This window comes from Anser brachyrhynchus, assembly GCF_964034855.1.
Source record: "Anser brachyrhynchus genome assembly, chromosome: Z".
Taxonomy (NCBI): domain Eukaryota; kingdom Metazoa; phylum Chordata; class Aves; order Anseriformes; family Anatidae; genus Anser; species Anser brachyrhynchus.
The window spans coordinates 41917311-41938563 of record NC_137697.1 but is presented as its reverse complement, the minus strand read 5'-3'; the positions used below and the strand labels follow the sequence as shown (position 1 = coordinate 41938563).

General features: G+C 37.2%; 1 long non-coding RNA gene across 11 annotated transcripts in view; it reads left to right on the top strand.

Moving 5' to 3' along the window:
* LOC308185443 overlaps window positions 1-21253 on the top strand; it is a 102545-nt gene that overhangs the window by 58979 nt on the left and 22313 nt on the right. For 7 of the 11 annotated variants that reach the window (XR_013943371.1, XR_013943372.1, XR_013943374.1 and 4 more), the window contains exons 5-6: window positions 194-291; window positions 13174-13238. This is a non-coding gene — a long non-coding RNA (uncharacterized lncRNA). Of the gene's footprint in view, window positions 1-193; window positions 292-13173; window positions 13239-13537; window positions 14054-21253 lie in introns of all 11 variants that reach the window. The other 4 variants (XR_013943370.1, XR_013943373.1, XR_013943376.1 and 1 more) reach the window with 3 other exon arrangements.

Genomic DNA, 21253 nt, shown 5'->3' with positions numbered 1-21253 from the left:
ATGTTACTTTTATTGTCTAAGACATACCTCCAAGATGAAAAAGGTCAGAAATAGTCAAAAGAAACAACTAAAAGCACGGAGTCCAAGAACATAAGTAAAAGTAGATTAAACTCCTAACTGGGTAACTTTTTTTAGCAGTAAAGTGATCTTTAATTTGTTCATTGCCAGGTCTTATACTATTTATTCTTATTAGTTTTACAGAGATTATACAGCCAAGAGGAGCTCAGTTAAATTTTACTATGGCCTATGTACATGTACTGTTAAGTCCAAGGATCTTTATGGTGACAGCTGGTGAGTGACCATGCTTTCTTTGTTCTGCTTACTAACTCTGTGTGCATTCTTGTTTGGTATTTATTACTGGAGCCATTCAGACAAAAATGTGGAGGCCAATACTTTACTTGGCTGTTGTTGGTCTGGCTTAAGGAGGAGTGGAAAAGAACCATATGAGAGCACTGGAAAAGAGGGTGAGCAGCTGAACTTATGCAAGCAAAGTTAGCAGGGGGAGCTCAAAAGAGATGAAGGAAAAAGACTGGCTTTTAAGTTTCCATATTCAGTGGAAGATGTTCTGTAAAAAAGTGCATTCGATCCTGATGCCGTTATTTGATTCCAATTCTTTAAACCTTCTTATGGTCATAAAGAGATTTACTGATGGAAAATACAGTATTCTGGGGATATTTCTGTGGAGTGGTAAAACAAATTGAATGTATTTGCAAAAATAATGTTAGAACCAAGATAATTAGAAGAGGAATAATTTAAAGTGAATTTTAAAGTTCTTCCACAAACAGCAGAAATCTCTCACTGGACATACAGAAGACCTATTCTCAAGAGCCATAACAACCCATTTGAATTTACTTATTAACCATCAGTATATCTTTAAAAGGACATCTTTCCAACCCAAAATGAAGAACTGGATGCTTAAGGAATATGTGCTTGTAGTTTAACAACCCCTTTTTGCAACTGTATTTCTTCAATATTGATTCTCAATGCACAAAATAATCTAATATCAAATACTTAACTACAGTTAACTTTACTCAGATGAATACATTTCCAAACAGTTTATTCACTTAGGCTGAAGTTCAGCTAGTACTTTAAGTTGATGTAAGCCAGTCCTGCTATCAAATGAATCCATCCCACTTTCAGCTACTGTGGAATAATTGCCAGAGATGACTTAGAAATTCAACTTATATTCACATTTTAAAGAAAAGGTACAGCATTGAAGAAGCTTCCAGGGTAGAGTGCAGCTGCATTCCATAGAAGTTCCCTAGGCCTCCAACCTTAGATGTTGATCATACCAGGGGAACTTGGTGTGCTGATGGGAAGAGGAACTGTATGGAGAGTGGAGTGGAGTGGAGACACTGTGGCCAGGCTCTGTGATTAGAGAGCCTGTACTTGAAAGTACATCGGAAGCAATAAGCTGCATATTTGCATCTGTAATCGAGATAGTTCAGTACACTGAACGTGACCTGACTTATAATGATGAATTGGGCATCACTCCCAATTACTTCAACCTTTAACGCAACAGCTACCCATCACTTGCACCTACTCCCTGGTCCCAGTACAATAGTTTGTGTGGCTGGAAGGGTAACTAGATAACGGAACTTGTGTAGATGAAAAAAATAGGTATTTAGCTCATTTCTCACTCCCATCTAGCTCCACAATTAACTTCACTGCATGAGTACACAAATATTTGTGCAGGAGCAAGAATTAGCAAGCATCAGTAGGATGCCTATTTTTTGACATTGCAAGACAACTGAAGTAGCAGTTCAGCTTTGGCAGTTACCTCCCATCTCTCTACTGAAGGCTTCTTGGTGCACTGATACTCAAAGTAGAGTTTGCAAAAGTGGAAAAACAATGTGCTTCCACTGCTTCAACGTAAAGTACAGCAGCCTATATAAATTTACCATCATTGATAATATAATTCAATTCTTCAGACTTTCCACAGAAGCATATGTTCTTCCCTCTATGCTACATAGGGATTGACCTCTAGTAAAGAAAAGTAACAGATAGTTGAGGAGCGGGACATTTTTTAACTTCTGTATATTTTTATCAGTGCCTAAATAGCAGGAAAACCAAAATAATTATAAAAGGATCCTAGTGCAAACCTAATGAAGAAGACATATTTTGTAATATCTTAATAATGTCATAATAATGGCATAACACCATAATGTCAGAACAACTTCAATATCTCCATGCTAACATATTTATCACAGGGCATGAACAAGAGGAGTTAGAGATGTACACACACCTGCAGGGCTATGACCTCGTTAGCATTATGGAGATGTGGTGGGATGGCTCCCATGACTGGAGTGTTGGAATGGAAAGATACAGGCTCATCAAGATGAGCAGGCAGGGGAGTTGAGACAGAGGCATTGCCCTCTATGTCAGTGTGCAGCTGGAGTGCATGGAGCTCTGCTTGGGGATGGGTGAGGAGCTGACTGAGAACTTATAGGTCAGGATTACAGGGAGGGCAGGGACAGTGGGCATTATCATGAGGGTCTGCTACAGGCCACATGATCAGGAAGATCAAGAACATGAGGCCTTCTATAGACACATAGAAACAGGCTCATATTCATAAGCCCTGGTCCTCATGGAGGACTTGAACCACCCCGATATCTGTTGAAGGGACAGTACATCAGGGCATTGGCAACCTATGAAATTCATGGGATGCACTGATGATAACTTCCTTCTCCAACTGATAGAAAATCTAATGAAGAGAGGTGCTAAAATATAACTGATTCTCACCAACAAGGAGGTGCTGGTGGGGAATGTGAAGCTCAAGGGTAGCCTTGGCTGCAGTGACCATGAAATGGTGAGTTTAGGATTCTAAGGGTGGTAAGAAGGAAGCAGAGCAAGCTCACTACCCTGGACTTCAGAAGAACAGACTGCCCTTTTCAGGGATCTGCTTGGTAGAGCACAATGGGACGAAGCCCTGGAGGGAAGAGGGGCCCACAAAAGCTGACTAATATTCAAGGATCACCTCCTCCAAGCTCACGAAAGTGCATCCCAACAAAGAGGATGTTGGGCAAAAATGCCAGGAGGCCTGCATGGATGAACAAGGAGCTACTGGCCAAACTCAAACAGAAAAAGGAGGACTACAGAGGGTGAAAGCAAGGACAGATAGCCAGGAAGAAATACAGAGAAATTGTCTGAGCAGCCAGGGATCAGGTCAAGAAGGTCAGAGCCTTATTAGAATTAAATTTGGCCAGGGACATCAAGGGCAACAAGAAAGGCTTCTATAGGTATGGCAGTGGTAAAAGGAAGATTAGGGAAATTGTGAACCCTTTCTGGAAGGAAACAAGAGATGTGGTAAACTGGGATATGAAGGAGGCTGAGGTAATCAGTGACTTTTTTTTTGCCTCAGTCTTCACCAGCAAGTCCTCCAGCCATGTGGCCCAAGCCCCAGAAGGCAAAGGCAGGAATTGGGAGAGTGATGAACTGCCCTCTTTAGGAGAAGATCAGGTTGAGACCATCTAAGGAACCTAAAGGTGCACAGGTCCATTGGACCTGATAAGATGCATCTGAAGGTCCTGAGAGAACTGGTGGATGAAGTTTATAAGCCACTGTCCATCCTATTTATGAAGTTGTGGCAGTCCGGTGAAGTTCCCACTGACTGAAGAGGGGAAACATGACTCCCAGTTTTAAAAAGGGAAAAAAAGGAGGACCCATGGAACTACAGGCCAGTCAGTCTCAGTTCTGTGCCTGGTAAGATCATGGAGCAGATCCTCCTGGAAACTATGCTAAGGCACATGGAAAATATGGAGGTGACTGGGGACAGCCAACATGGCTTTGCTAATGGCAGAGCATGCCTGACGAATTTATGGTGACCTTCCAAGATGGGATTATAGACTTGGTGGATAAGGGAAAATCAACTGACCTAATTTACATGGACTTGTGTCAAGCATTTGACATTGTCTCCCATGATATCCTTGTCTCTAAATTGGAGAGACGTGGATTTGATATAAGGACCACTTTGAGGTTAAGGAATTGGCTGTATGATTGCAGCTCAAAGGCTTTCAGTCAACAGCTTGACATCCAAGTGGGATGAGTAATGAGTGACATTTGTGAGAGGCGACCAGCACTGGTTAACACCTCTGTCAGTGACATGGACAGTGGGATGGAGTGCATCCTCAGCAAGTTAGCTGATGACACTGAGCTGTGTGGTGTGGTCAACATGCTGAAGGGAAGGGATGCCATCCAGAGGGACCTGGACAGGTTTGAGAGGTGGGATTGTGCAAACCTCATGAAGTTCAACAAGGCCATGTGCAAGGTCCTGCATCTGGGTCAGGGCAATCCCAAGCACAAATACAGGCAGGGCAGAGAATGGATTGAAAGCAGCCCTGAGAACAAGACCTGAGGGTGTTGGTGGATGAGAACCTCAACATGACCTGGCTGTATGAGCTTGCATCCCAGAAAGCCAATCATATCCTGGGCTGCACTGAAAGCAGTGTGGCCAGCAGGTCGAGGGAGGTGATTCTCCCCCTCTGCTCTGCTCTCATGAGACCCCACTTGGAGTGCTGCGTTCAGTTCTGGGGCCCCAGCACGAGAAGGACATGGACCTGTTGGAGCGAGTCCAGAGCAGGGCCATGAGGATGATCAGAGGGCTGGAGCACCAATCTTATGAAAACAGGCTGAGGGAGATGGGGTTGTTAAGCCTGGAGAAAAGAAGGCTCTGGGGACACCTTGTAGCGGTCCAGGATGAGGAAACCATGCTATATGGTACCAATATTCCTGCTGAAGAAAACCATTGCTTGCACAGCAAGCTTCTCTGAATTCCATTACAATGTTATGAAAACTACTCATAACAGGCACTGCTACAAATAAAATATAGTGTGGGAGAGATATGAAAACTGAAATAGAAAACAGCAGGGACAATAAAGTGGTCTGCACCTAAGTCTCGTTTAAAAGAGCGTGTCTGTACAATGAATTAGGTACCACTTTAATTTTGTTTAATTAGCATCTCAATTATTCAACAGGAAAGATATATTTGTCTTTAAGGTTTGAAAAATTTTTGAGAGAGAGGTTTCTTTTGTAGACCAGGCCATTAATTCAGTCTCAGAAGTAAGCAGAAACTCAGATCTGGGCTCTGAAAGAAAAGAGATAAATATACAGTTATAACCATCCTTTTCAAGATTAATTTGGCAAAACTTTCTCCTTCCCCTGCTTCTACCCCTAAATTTAAGCCAGCTAAATGCTGAATGAAATCACTCACTTTTGCTTCAGTGCTGCAGGAGGCAAAAGGTGTCAGGCATATTAATATACTTAAAGCCTAGATTTGCACTCAGGCTGCCAAAAAGCAAGCTACATTTAATTACCAACAGTACCGTTTTGGAAAACAAAATGTATAAAACATTGTCTGAACATTTCTAAGTTAACACATACAGAAGACAGGTGAGAAAATTGCTGTGATTCACTGACAATTTGAATAGTAAAATTGAAACTAGTGTAGCTGTGACTTTCAGTTGCAGAAAGCATTTCTGTAGTGAAATACTTCTTTTAATGCCTCTGTAGTAGTAGTCTTCAGAGAAGTATACATAAGGCCCATGGTGCAGAAGCACTTAAAAGTAAGTGTCAAACTTTTAGCAGTGAAAAAGAAGCATTTTTAAAATGCTATAGAATTAATGATTCCTTTAGATCAAATATATAAGCAGATTTTTAGGTAAGAAATGTAAATGCAAAATCTACAAAGGAAACAAAAATAAAAAATCAAATCCCCTACCTCCAAGCTCCTTCTACAGAACCAAAAAAAAATGTGGAAACAAAGCTGAATGTTACAGAAAGAAACCCAGACCATTAATCTTTCAGAAGAACAGCAGGCTGCCTTGGAATTTGGTAGCCAAGGGACATAACAGCTGGCTAAGTTATGTAGTGACATATTGCATTGTCTGTGTAGAAATAACCCTCAAATAGCATACTGTGGGAAAGTGCTGCTACATTTTACATCTTGTCCTTTGCAGTGGTAAACTCATATTCACAACAGGCAATCATTTCATCCCCTTCAGCAAAGGGTGCAGTGCAGAACAGGTGTTCAAGTCCTGAGGACAAACCAAACAAAGTAAGCTCCAATGCAGCTGAGCAGAGAAAACGTTCTGGAAGGAGCTTTCTAATGCATTCTTTAAAAGAGTGATTAGGAACTTACTGAAGAAATGCCCAATCTATTCAATTTTTAGCTGTTTTGCTTCTATTCCTTCCTGGGTGTTGACTATTTCCTCCTGAAGCCTGATGAAAGATTCCTGTCGGCCACCTCAAGACTCTGGCCTGAGAGTTTTGTAAATTTGTTATTACATTCTAGTAAATATTCTTGAAATAATAACTGCATAACTCCATGTTTGATTTATTTTATATTTTTATTTTTTTATAGCTGGGAAAAAAGAGGAACAGGGCAGCCCATGTTGGCTTAACCCTGTTCTGGATTTATTAATTCTCTGCCTATCATATTCCTTTTCCTATCCCATAAGGATATTTTCCATGTATAGGGGTTGAAGAAAGAAATTGCAATTGGTTGTTGGCCAAGAAAGTTCCTTCATGTAGCCTTTATTTAATGGGAACTTTTTTTCAAATTCTGAGTTAAAGGAGAAAATTCACTTAGGTGTCTAAATATACAGGATAACACCAGTAAGGTCATTCCATCATGTAGACAGCAAGAAGTATCTGGAGAAAAAAAGAGTGGCCATACTAGTCACAAATAAAAAATGTTTTATGCTGGTACAACCAGGATTCAAGAGGCTATGTGCAGTCAGTGTCGAAGAGTGGGGATTCTAGTTTGTCTCACACCTCAAGAAGTTCTTGCTCACCTTTACCTGGCAATGACCCAAAGAAGAAACACTATATATGAGAATGAAGCCATTATTATTATTACTATTTTTTTTTGCATCACCCCTGCCTAGAAACCTGCTTGTTTGTTTCCTTATTTCTTTTTCATATTCCTTTTCCTGTTGAAAAGTAATGGTTGTCTGAAACAGTTCAGACTTTTCTCTGTAAAAATTCCTAGAAAGAGAAACAGAGAATATTTGTTGGTTTGATACTTTATAAGTCATAATGCAAAGATGCTAATGTTTTCAATTTTCTACAATAAAAAATAATAGTATCAGTTGATTTGGAAATATTCAAATGATGCTTTCATTTTCAGAAATATGATATTGGAAGTCTGTGTTTCTAGTAGGTGCATATGCGGAATAGAGTAGCAGAAAATATGATAAGACATCTGAAACATGCTCAGCTTGCAGCCTCTTATAAACTTTTGAGAATGTAGTAAGCATCGCTGACTCTTTTCTTTCTAAGAAGGAGGTACATACAGAAATTGCAGAACAGCAAAGAATCAGATTTCATATTACTGATGATAACTTTAAGCAAACTCTAGGACCATGGCTTGAGCTGGTTGTAAGAATTCACTTTGTGAAGGATATTAAAGACCTTTTTGTTTTTGGTCGAAACAAACCCCCCAAATCGTGAGTCTCATCCTCACACAGTTATACAGTAATACACCAGTCCTGTAAGGGAGGAAATTTGGCACCTTGAGCACTAAAATCTCATTGCAGCTCTTAAAAACTTCCTTTCAATTTTAGAAAACAGCAACCTTTGACTTTCCAAATACACATAAATGTTGGACAAGTTATTTGCATAAGACAATTTTTTTTTTTTTGACAGTTTCATGCAAATTCCGCCTTGGAAGTGGAAACAGATTAATGACAGTGTAATGTAGCATCTTAGGAGGAAAACACCATAGAAATGATAACTGTTATTTGCAGTGCTTACATTCATAGGTATTTCTAGCTTTTCCTCACTAAGAAAGGAGTTTTCTGTTCTACTACTCTACATCTCACACCAGTTTTGAAGAACATTTCTAGAGATACCAAACAGTGCCCTTGTGTTCAGCTTTTGAAACTTCAGGTCCAGCAAGACAAAAGCTCTGGTAGTAGGATTCACTGTGTGGTTCTGCACTGAAATGAAATCTCTGAATAGAAATTCTTGTGTAGAAAGTCATTAGTTAACACAGCTTGAGCTACCATAGAGTGCTACAGAAGAAGACAAATAATTTAATTATTTTTATCTTCTACGTATCTCTAGTATGCTATGTCAAAATCAGTCATCAAGACCCATTGTTCTACTATTACATTATCCCTTTGTGATGATAAATAAGGACAAATTCAGCATCAACAACAACCTATGGTGCTCATTATTTTGCAGTAGGGAGCTATGTCAGAATTTTTAGCCTACTGATTGATTTTTAGCCTACTTCTATGATTTTTTCACCCTGTCTCACTTGGTAACCACTTTACCTTCTCTGTTCTCAAAAGGGATTTATTCTAGTATTCATTTTCCTTGCTTAATCCATTCAACAGCATCTTCTATTAAATTCCAGTCTGTCAAGTAAAACAGGCTTATACTAGTCCTAGAGAAAGGCCTGCAACTCTTCTCAAGTTCAGGCTTGAATTACATGTACTGCTTCCTAAAAGGACTAAGTCTGCCTTGAAATTAATAGTAATAATAGAATAATGCACCCATTCTGCAAAGAACTCATAGTGGATTGTCTAGTAATTTTAAGTCATTCATGATGAATTAATTCCTTTATTAAGCAAAGTCTTTACTTAGTAATTAAATTGCTAATTAAATATTTTACTAAGTAAATTAAATACTGAGTAATTTATCTGCTCAATAATGTTGTTACTGGGTAATCTGGGAAATATTACTAAGCAAGTAATTGAAGGAACATGTGACCCATTTAAGTTGTTCCCTCCAGCAAATAGTTTATATAGAGATTGTATTGTAGCAATAATTTTGAAATTATATCCCCAGAAGACTACATATGAAGGTTGTACACTGAGCTTGCAAATCACATTTTCTTGTGATACCATAAAAATATATGAAATTGACCTGAAAGACTTCTGCCAAACGAAGACCTTATTATTCAATAATTTGAAAGTCATTGCTGAAATTTTTACATGTGGCAGTGCTGATAGAGAAATGATATCTGCCCCATTTTCACTGTCCTTTGTTACCAATTAAAGCCCTTACACAGCTGAATGAATTCCTTGTTGAACTGGGATCTTAACCAGCAAAAATGAATTTTTTCTTAAGGACGGGAATCTAAATGTCATTCTTGTAGGTTCCTCACTTGTCACCCTAATCTAACGGGTGTGTTGGTGCCGTTGGAAAAACGTGAGTCTAAGCCAAATGTCAAAATGTGTCCACTGCACACCCATTAAAGAAGCATATATTAGAATTTGATGACTTAGTATGGTTCTTGCTTCTCTTGTTCATGCCTCTTGGTGGGACAAGTCTTGATGGATTGATAGTGTTTTGATCTAGCACACAGATTCAGGGAGATACTAAAATGCACGGAGAAATTCTCAGTAAAAACACTGGCTTTATTTCCATTTTCCTGAAGTCATTCACCTCTTCAGTGAAGTTACCAGGGTCATTTCCGTGTTTAGCATTATTAGCTCTTACATGAGGATCTGCATGGGACAAAAGGAATATTCTTGCCTTTTGCAATATCACCCTTTCCTTGCTCAGCATAAATGCTTTCCAATGGGATTTCAGTCTGCTCATATAGCTCTGTTGGGCTCTTTTTATGAAGTCTGAGAATAGAGGAATGGGAAGACTGGTCTCTTAGCTACAGAGGTTTGCTAAGCACAGGTCTGCTTGCAGATATCTAGGTGGGAGCAATACGGATATACTAACTCCCTCTGAGTCACCTCTGCAGCTGCTATTGAACAGTCATAGATGAACGTCAGCCAAAAATAGTTCAAGTCCTGTGGGAGTCATGTTGCCAGAGGCTAGGGAAGCAGAAAAGGAGCAGTCACTACTGCAACATAATTCTAGTTCTCAATACATATATTCTCTCCACTGGTCCTTAAGGGTTTTGCCAAAGAAAAAGCTCCCTTTCCTACTGTGTTCTCTGAGCAGCATGCAAATTCTGACATATGTTTCTCCTGTGATTCTTTCTCTCTTAAATAGAGACCTTTATATAAAATGTGCATCTTAAAAGCAAAAAATGAAACCCAGTTTTGAAAACATAAACAAATAAGAAAGTACATCTGCAAAGAAACTCTTCTGTGTTTGTCCTGAAACATAATAAGATGCAAATAATGTCCAGTGGACTCAGGACACCTGTCTTCCTTCCTTGAAATAAACCTGAGTATTAGTGACATACAGAATGAAACATACCCAGCACTTCACACTTTCCTAGTTACTTTCAGGCAAACATACACTTCCTCAACGTACCTAATAAATCTATAACTCTATTAAGAGAAAAAAAAACATCTAGTTCTACTGATGTTATGAAGGTGGGTGTCCATCTTAGTATGGAGTGATGATTTTTTAAATTTTCATTTCACTTTGGGGATTTTAGTGGGAGTAAACCTACATACACACACACACATGTACGCACACAAAACTGCAATTCAACATATTTCAAAGAAAGAGAAAATAGCTCCACAGGGAACTGAATACTACTTTTCTTTCTTTTCAGGTAAAAATCTGATTTAGTGAATGGAAGCTCAGTTGTTTATATCAACAGAATTGTTTGCCATAGTTGGGTAAAATGAATGAAACTACTGGCAAATTAGAGATTATTTGAGAGCCTGAACTTTCAGCATTGTAATGGGTTTTTCTTCTTACACTGAATTCAATATCCATGAATTTTATTTTATATCAGCATGATGACTTTAATTACTAATCCTGGCAGATATTATCAATAGGTCAAACCCTACTTGTTTCACCATACTTGTCACACTACACCAGATGGGACTATGGACAGCAAAACAAGATTTATTCATTATATGGTAAATTACCCATGGTTGGAAACTTTGAAAATGTGAAAGCTGAAAATTGACCATGCTTACAAATGATGAAAATTGTATATACTAATATAAATGAGTTGTATTAATATATTTTATTAACATATCTGTGTCAATAGATTTATCTATTACAGATCTGTACTTTAATAATAAAGAGGAAATATTATGCTTAATAATAAAGAAAACAGCAACAACAAAAAAGTCAGTTTAAATTCTAAATATGTGGTCACGCTTTAAAAAAAACTTTGCAGCAGCCTTCAATGTAAGATTTTATTATTATTATTATTATTATTATTATTATTATTATTATTATTATTATTTTGCCTTTTGGAGAAGCGAGGCTGCAGTGCTTTGCTATATAATCCCTGCCCGAATTTTCATCTATGGATGCTGAAGAGGTTTTTGCCTGGTCATCAGCTGTTACATCTAAATCTGACAGAACTAATGAATAAGGGCTTTCAGCAACTCGAGCTCAAAGTATTCAGTATTAACACACTAAAGTGTTTTGTTTTAATACAAGAATTGAATTCTCTTAATGAATGTATGTACAGCTGGCTTATTTATCCATTTAGCTGAATAGCAACCTTGCTACAGATACAGCTTTTCTGGGTAGCAATGTAATACATGTAAAGGCACAATGAAGAAGGTACAAAATTATTTCAGACTAGCATATGCTAACAGCTCTGTAAAATCACAAATCTATCCCTACAGTTTTCACATACTTTTGTTACTTGGAATTGCAAACATCTCATACTCCAGCCCCACCTTTTTTAAATCTATATGGTTAGGAAGCTGGTTCTTCCACTCCTTTATCCCTGGTCTTTGCAAAACTCCCTAGAACTTCCTGATATTCAGAAAAGGAGGACATATCCATTTAGTGTTTTTTCCCCTTATTCCTTGGCCATCATCAAAGACTAGAATGAAAACTAATGGTCTTCAAATATTTTCAGGGAGCAACTGGTGGTCAGCCTGGTACAAAACTTTCTTCCTGATACGCTTCCAGATATGGAAGATATAAAGACAGATATGCTCTTTTCAGTTTCTTAGTAGTCCAGTGAAGAAGGTAAGCCTGAGGTGAAGGCTGTTGGAAGCAGAGAGAGGAGCAAAATTGAAAAGGCAGAGAGAGGAGAAAAGAGTGTAAACTTTCATATAAAGGATTCTGAATATCAGGACTTGTATCTAAATATCAGCCCATTCTCCCACTGTCATTAGGATCAGGTCTCTGACAAGCAAGGGAAATTATTTACTTAATTACCTATTTGTGCTACAATGTTTCTCAGTGAAATATGACTAGTGAAATCACTAGTGATGGGCCAAAAACAACAAATCACAGTAGCTAACCACGTATTTAAGATGATTTACAAAGACAAGTTATCTTGATACCCACACATGACAGGTCAGTGAGAGAAGCAATCAGTATGACAAAATCACAAGTTTTCAATTCCACCCCTGCCCTGATTAATTCCCTTTAAGAGAAGGAATGAAACAAAGAAAAAGTGTAAGTGTACCAGTGCACCTGCTGCTTTCTCCTTGAATTCCAAATTCTGAGAGAATCTCCTTCATTACTGAAATTGTCACACATTATCCCTTAGTACAGTAAGGTAATTTATGAGAAAGAGCTAACAGCAAGCAATGAAACATATCAAAGTGTTTTTTTTTTTTTCCTCTTGATGCTTCAGCACTTGATTCTCAATATCGCTACAGTCCATCAGCTGATGAACTCCTAAGCTCCCTTTTTTCTTTTTTTTTTTTCTCTCCAAGCTTTAATTTCCTTTTAAAAGTAAAATACTATTTATTTTTTTATTTTTTATACAGTAACAGTTGTAAATATTTCTACCTTAGCATAATATTTTCAGAGGAATGGGGTTCAACTGTCTCATTTGTGTATTTATTTATGCTCCAGCTTGGCTTAGTCTTCATATGTACTTTGTGTTAAAAAAACACAATGCTGGGAATTCACTATAACTACACATAGACTTTGCTATACACATACATGGCTGAGTGTATACTGTAATTCATTTGTATTTAGTATTTATTAACTATTAATTTTGCACACATAGTGTCCACATGATAATGTTGATATTCACAAAATAGAAAGATAGTCCTTTTTTTCATGTTTTGGTTTAACATTGCTTCTGAGCTTAAAGTTTCACTATATTCTACATGTATGCATATTCCATTCAAATAGAGGGTGTTTGCAAACGTGGCAAAGCTCAGTTCCATCTGATAGTTGAACAATGTGTAAATTAAGCAATTAAGCACAATGAAGATGTTTTTATAACAGAAAGCATATCATCATTCTGTAGTTACTTTTGTAGTTTCTTTTGCATTGAACCAAATCCTTTCCTTCATTTCAATGTTATTCTACCTCCAGGAAATTTACATGATCCATTTTTATACACTGTGAGGAAGAGAAAAATATTTACTTTCTTGTTCTAGGTAAGTGCTGTCTTTTTTTTTTTTTTTTTTAAATTTATTTTTCCATCTGTTTTGAATATATTATAGCTATTTGGTATGTTAGAATTAGTGCTACTCTTTAAAGGCCAAGTACATCCTTGATAATTTTAAAACTGCTTCTTTTGTATATGAAAAATTAATGAAGATTAGCAGAGTTTGCATGAACCATTCTCATTGGTTCAAGCTCTTACTTTGGAACTCTAGCTTGATACAAAGGCAGATTGGAATAAAATTGATGTGGGTCCAAAAAATTTTTTGTCACCCTTATTATTATCTTCCAGCCTGACAGCTTGCCCATGGGCTTACAGTCTTCTCTAGCTGCTGAGCTAATTAGCTGCAGGACTAAAACTTCATAGCATTGGCAGAATATGCTCCTCCTTAGGTCCCAGAATGCATCAAATATGAGATTACACTTGGTTTCTGACTTCAGAAGGACTTGTGGAAATGCATTGTAGGATGGAAAGCGAAAGAAATCAGATAATGATGAAGAGATGTTAGCAGGAAATGAATCATTCAGAGTTTAGGTTCTTTCCATCTAGTTATTTTCTCCTGCAGGTTGCAGGGTTCTTAAATTAGAGGTTTATACATTTTCAAAAATAACAAGAAAGGAAACAGCCATCAGTGCAGGTACAGACAGCCAAATATCGTCCTCCTCAAAAAAAGACCTGCCACCAGAACAGGAGAGTTGGTCACATCACTGGAAAAAAAACATCTTTTACATCTTGATAGAAGAGCATGAGTCTGATAGGAGACATGGTTATGCTACAAGAAAAAGAAGAATCATGGCCTATTCAGAGGTATGGAGTATTACGTTGTAAATGGTTCAGAGCTCTGAGAACAGTACTGCTGCATTTGCTGGTATGTTCTTACCACAAATAGTACAGTAAGACTGTGGGGTGCATACCAGTGAGATGGTCCTTAATTCAGAGGGCAAAGAAAGCTGGAGCAAGTTTCTCTGTTGGTATCTAAGAGGTGGTATAATGTGATAACATTTCATTACAGTTGAGGAAATTATTTGCTCCTTAATGTGCAGTTTTAGGCTAGAAATACAGTAGATGCATATTACTGGGATGTTGGTGACTAAGCTTTGTAATTCACAAAATGAGCATTGTAAAGTTTAATGATTCACACAGACTTTTATGGATGAAATACTGAATTTAATCTCTAAGATATTTTAGTGGTCTTTACAATATCATGAATTAAAATCATTCCACTTTTACAAGGGATCCAAAGCCATTAAATATATATGCATTTAAAGCCCCAAATACCACTATAATTGTGTCCACTCCAGGCATTATTTCAATTATTTCAATTATTTCTGGAGACAGAGTTGTTTATAAAGTTCCAGCCCCCTTCCCTGGGCTGGAACAAATCCCACTAGACCAGGTTTCTCAAAGCCCCATCCAACCACTTCATATATGATTCTATGATTCTATAGTGTTCAGTTGGTGTCTTAATTCATTGTGTCTACTCATTTTAGTTGCTATTCGCCAGACTTAAATATTGTTACACTGTACATTTTAATGTTCTGCAGTCTAAGTGGGAGCCTCTGAAGATTCTTTTGACTTACGGTAGAATATTTCAAGCCAAAGCTGCACTTCCTAAGTTTCCTTCACAATATTCACGCAGGGAGCCTGCCAAGCTTTTACAGAGAGATTTAATGGTATTTATTCCAGCTTTTTCAAATAAAATCACAAATACCGAGAGCAGAACTGGAGGCTTGAGCTGTCATCTACACTAGCTCTTGTAGCAAGACAGGAATTTTTATGGATTTGTAGACAGACAAAATAGCCAAGAGTGTACATGCTGATCTTTTACTGTTACAGATGGCTGGAACATTGCTAAGCTTTCTACCTTGTTAAGAAATTGAAACTGTAGTTTGTTCACTATTATTTTTCTTGGAAAGTACCAAAACTGGAGTTGTTAGAAGATCTTTAGAGCAATTTTTTTTTCCAATCAAGAAGTAAAGTCAACTTTATTATCCTCATGGAGCTAATTTTCATCAGGGTATAATGACAATTTGTTCTAAGATTCGGCTCAGTGTACGAATGTTCTACTGTTTCAGCTGGAAATGTGGATAAATATGCTCGGTTCTATTTCCTGATTTGTCTGGGTTCTTCTGTTTTTTTTTTGTTTGTTTGTTTGTTTGTTTGTTTGTTTTTTTAATAATGGCATTCAAGTATAATCTCAAGGTGTGCTCTACAATTCTTAAAATCACTACCATGACATGAGCCTTTACTTTCCCCTTTCTGGTCAGAGGTCCTACTTGAACCTTTACTTTCCCCTTTCTGGTCAGAGGTCCTCCCTGGGGACATGTCTCTCTGGCTGGTGGTGCACTTTTCTTTTTGCATTTCCTTCTTTTAGTTAGATATGAACAAGTTAGGGTCTCAAAAAGGGAAATCATGTGTGTTTGTATCTATTCTATTAAGATCACTAGAGTTAGATCTCAACAGGAGCAGAGAGCCAAATGAGTTGTAACAGCTTTCCAGACCAAACAAGAGAATACAGAGTATTTCTTGCATTTACTCATACTTATCCTGCCACTTTTTTTTTTTCTGTCTGTTTGTTTGTTTTCCAGGGTGGCAGGGGGGAGGAAGGTGGGGAGGGAACACAACACGACACCACCCACTCTCACCAAAGTCTGTTCATAACTGAATTTTGCCAGCTTCATACCTAATTATGCATACAAACATTTTTGTTTGATGTGCGCTTCTGAGCCTAATTCAGGATGGTGCAGACTGATGTGTTACCACAGTGTGTAAGGGCATCTGTTTCTGGTCTGAATTATGACCTGAGCTCAAAGGCTGGGTCAGTCTTTTACTGCTTAGCCACAGAGCGCTGTCCTACTGAAACTGTAGGAAATATTCTCATGGAATTTAACTTAAGATGGGAACAGGGAGAAGACAAAGATCTCAACTAACTTGCTCAATGTTGACAGAAAGTTATGATTTTTCTAACTGTCTGTTAGAAGGGTTATAAGTTTCACTTCCATTCCATCACTCAACCTTTCTTTGTTCACACAATCAAATGGATTTCAGTTCAAAAGGAGGTGATATAATACCAAACAACTATGAAAAAGAGTTCAGAATTTGCAGGTACTACATATATAAAAGCATATACACCAAACAGATTTTACAATCTATAGTCTGTACAAGACAGCAAGCCAGCAGAAGTACTAAAAATTAAATAATACTAGGAAAAAAAAAAGTCCAAATGACAAATTGGTGCAGAAATGTGGAAAAATGTCCCAGGAAAACAATTCTGTAATGTAAAAACTACACCAGTTATGGCTGGCAAAGATAATAAAAACTCTGAGACTGTGAAGGTCTTTTATATTGGATAGTAAAAACAGACATTGCTGAGATACAGAGAGAAGACCAAGAAAAACTTAAGTAGGATGGGCCTTACCAAGTGCTCAGTCTGCAGATGAAAAAGCCAGGAGTGCTTGGAATCTGCAAATTTCAGAAGTGGTGATAGTGCTATTAAGTCAAAAGCCTTGCTCATCTCTCTTTCTACTAGTAATATGTTGCTAATAGAAAAGAATCTTTAATTTATCCCAGGTTTTGTGACTTACTGATAAATTGTTAAATAATACTGCGAAACTACCATCAGTTCCATTCATAAAACTATGCAAACTAATGAGTTTTGATAAAAATTGAAGTGTAGAAAATGACAGAAAGCAGATAACTAGTAGACAGTAAATGTGTATATAAGAACTGAAGGGACTCTGGGTTGCACGTTGCTTAATTAAAAACTAATTGCATGTAGAACAATTAAATCAGCAAAACCAAGCGTTGTCACTCAGGTTTGGCAGAAGGCTTCTAATATTGTTTTCATTAACACATGAAGAATAAATGCCACATGGTTACATTTACAAGTATGGAACATTTCTACATAAAATTGCATCATCCATTTCAAATATTTAGGGGGCTATATTGGCGTTAGGTGGATGGTTGGACTAAATGATCTTAGAAGTCTTTTTCAACCTTAATGTTTCTGTGATTCTATGATCTTTGCTGTAAAATGCAAAAGAAAACAAGCAAAAACAAAACAACAAAACACACAAACAAACAAACAAAAACAAGACACAACACTGCTAGAGCATTGACAGACACTTCTCTGCAGCAGATTGTATCCTAGGTGTTCATATTACAACTGAATTATGTAATGGTTGCAAGCTTGGAATATTAGCATAACTATATGACTTATCAAGGAAAGAATTGCAGCAATACAAGCTATGGGAAAAGGAATACACAGGTCTCTGGGTAATCTTCTAATCACAAATAGGAAAGTTGTGTCAGGCCTTTCATTATTACAGTGAAAGGCTGAACTTAGGAAGCTCAAAATGCCTAAAACTGAAGTGACAGTCCCATATAAATAAATAAATAAATAAATAAATAAATAAATAAATAAATAAATAAATAAATAAATAAATAAGGGTGTTATCATAATAAAATAACTGTATTTGAATCAAGTTGCTAAGAAAATGTTAAGAGGATGACAGATGAAAGGAAAGTATTGTAATATCAAAAAGGATAAAAATATATGAAGACAGAGTAGCTTATAGTCCCAAATATTTTACAAATTATACTCGTGAATCATTTTCTTCACTGGTGGAAGTCACTGACAAAACATAACCTGCCCCTTACCAGCAGTGCACTGGCTTGAATCATTTCCTCCCTGACAGAAAGGGCAGTTTCACTCCAGAGGGTCAGGTGGAGTTACAGGTGTAGTGTAGAGTTTAGGAAAGGGCAAAGGATTGTTGGCACTACTCTCTGCAGGTCAGTATTACAGTACTTGCTATCTGTCCTGACATCTCCTGGAAAAGGTGAGTCGGAGCTGTTCTGTACTACAGCTCTCTTTCCACACAGTCTTTCTGCCATCAAAGGAATCAGATGAGGCAAATATCCCCTTATGGGTGCGTGGCCAGAAATTCCATACAGTAAAGTAAGGCACAAGAGTGAAGATCACAAGAAACCATGATATATACTCTGAGGATTTAAAAAGGTGTGATAGGCACCAGGGCTGGCCGCAGAGAAAGGACAGAACACATGCAATATAGCATTGCTATGCTGCTATTTGGAACAGTCAGGAGAAAGGCATACATTGTTTTAACTTCTGGGAATTCAAAATAGTGAAGCATAATAGTTATGTAATGGAAGAGAAAAGGATAAAAAATCATAAATAACATCCTATTAACATTATGAAAATGACTTATTTTTATATTATTTACTTTTTTAATAGTTAAAATAATAATAAAAAGTGTCGTGAGCAGTTACCTCTCTGCACTGCATGGTACGAGTCCATGGCAAATTCAAATTTCTTTATTTCCATTTTATTTAAAAAAAAAATAATGATAAGATTGTAACTAATTTTGGTAGAACTGTGTTTGTCTACAACCTTTTTTCTACAGTGAATCAAACACAAAATAATTGCTAATTTCAATGGTAAATGACTGCATGTCTAAGCTGACACATAGACTCCTTCAGTACAGGTTTTGTGCTCACCACAAAAAGGAAGCAAAGGGCTCTCAACATGTGTCTCAGTATTTGTGTTATCAGAGATTAATACGGCAGTATCTTGCAGTCTCCTAAGAAGAATAAAGTGGTGGATTAAAGTTTTTTAGAAAGTTTGGGTAGCCTGATTTTACCCATAAAACATTGTCCAGACTTGTATTAGAGATTCCAGACAATAATCAGAGTACAGTAGCTTCTTTAAGAAGGTACAAAGAAGTGGATTTAGGTTTACAGTCCAATATTTCTTATGTATAAATATTTGACAGCCACCATTACATCTCACAGATTTACTCTTAACTGGTAAATGAGTGATCACAACTTCACTAGTGGCTAGTGGATATTGTTTGATATAGTACCAAACAGATTCAAAGAGGTCTACAATCTCATTGTGTTACCCTGGTGTATGTTTTAAGTAGGATATTTCTGTATACTGTGGTATTCTATCCAGCAATTATAACTGTGCTTCCTGACTAACCCACAATTGCAATTTCACTCACCTAGACCTAATTTCATCATATGATGTTTTATTGCTATCTTTGGACACATATGTTCCTCCAAACAAACAGAAATACTATAATGAAGCATACATGTGACCACACTCAGATTAGAATCTTACGCAAAGTTTTTCCTACACATATAGGTAGTCAGACAAATATTTACAGCACTGTGAAAACATCCCTGTCAGTTGCAGACAAACAAACAAACAAAAAAAGATGTGGAGGAAAGAATGAAGTAGCTCATCAATTGTTATCTCTTATTACTAAGCAGAGAATGTAAGTGTGGGATTTGATGAAATCTACTAACACTCTAAGTAGATCTTATTTGCTAGGGAGCTTCTTGTGTACTATGATGAGGGCTATCAAATATCCTAATATAATTTCAGTCCTCAAGCATCCTGGATGTTTTCTATGTTCTAGTGAAAGAAAAAGATAGCCTCTGTTGCTGGAATGCTAGGAGCATTTCGGACTGCAGCTAAAAATTTACCCAGTCCTCTGATCAGGCACATGGATTCCTGTATGACAAAGTGCAGGCTAGATTTTCAAAGAAACAGACCTGCCAGTTAGTACTCTAACAGCAACCTCTGCAGGCAGATCTGCAGTGTGGCGAAAGAGGAGATCACAAAATGTGACATGATCAAATCGTTTTTTTTTTTTAATTTTTCTTTGAACATAGTGTTTGCAACACTGCACTCTTACAAATGATTTTTCATATACACACCCCTGAAAAGCAGTGAAATTCAGGAAATGTCCATGTTGTGCTCCTTGTGGCCCTCAACTTAGTGCTGTAAAAATGCCACTATTGGCACTGGGTGAAAACAGTATCACTTTTTATAAGTTCTCTGTGTCTTATAAGACTTTCAACTGCAGTGTTATATATTCATGTGGACAACAGCTTGCTTTTGTGTTTGTTTTCAAAATTCAAAGAGCCACTAGAAAGTAATGTTATTCAGTCATTGTTCTCTTGGCTTAAATGCGAATTAACTAAGGCATCAAGTGTAACATATCAAGCTTCTTTTTTTTTTTTTTTTTAATGAGGCAGTACTAAATGGAAATCGTTGCTCTTACATGCAGATTAGCACTTGAAAGCAAAGATGTTACATTTTGCCAATACTAACAACTGCTCTGATAGCACTCACTTGAAGGCTATAGTAAGGGGTACATTTTTCACATATAGGAAACTGAAAGAAGATAAGAATGTCCATATTTTCTCTTAGCAATTCAAATTCCTGCTGTTAAGCTTGAAGTGGCTATGCTTATTTTTCAAGAAACTGTTCTTAGCATTTGATGTCAAGAAGAATTGTCATTGTGGTACAACACTGAGAAACTGATAAGAAGTTTTTTGAGTGTCAAATTTTGGAAATTCAGGCATACAAGTTGTACCCAAAGCTGCAGTATAGCATAAGAATGCCAGAGGCAGGATCAGAGCATGGAAATGCTGTCTTTTGATCCTCTGCTCAGGCTGTTTGAGCGCGCTGCTATTCAAGAAGACAGAGTGGACAATGGGATAGAAATCTCTATTAACACTGTCTCAGTTAGAATTCTCAAAATGAAACATTATTATATTTTTTACACACCATAAGGAAAATCATTTTGGACAAAGCAATGAAATCAGTATTTACCTTGTCATGGTGTGCTGTAAATGCATGATTTATCCTTCCAAAGGGTATTTCTCCTTTGATTTTGCATTGCTGGTGCATCACTTTGAAGAAACATAGCATAGATTGAGTATGTATTTTACATTACTTCCTTTCCTGTCTGAAAATTATATTTAAAATTCTCCCTCCTAACCCACAAATCACAATTCTTTGAAATGCAACTATCAAGGGAAATATAACCATAAATAAGAAATAGTACTAGTTCCAGTCTAGGGGTTGGTGAAAAATGAGATTAATAATAATGATAAAAAAACCTCCCTCTACTTCTTTCTTAGAGTCCTGCTTTATATGAAAGATTAGGACAGGAAGTCTGCAAATCCCACAGC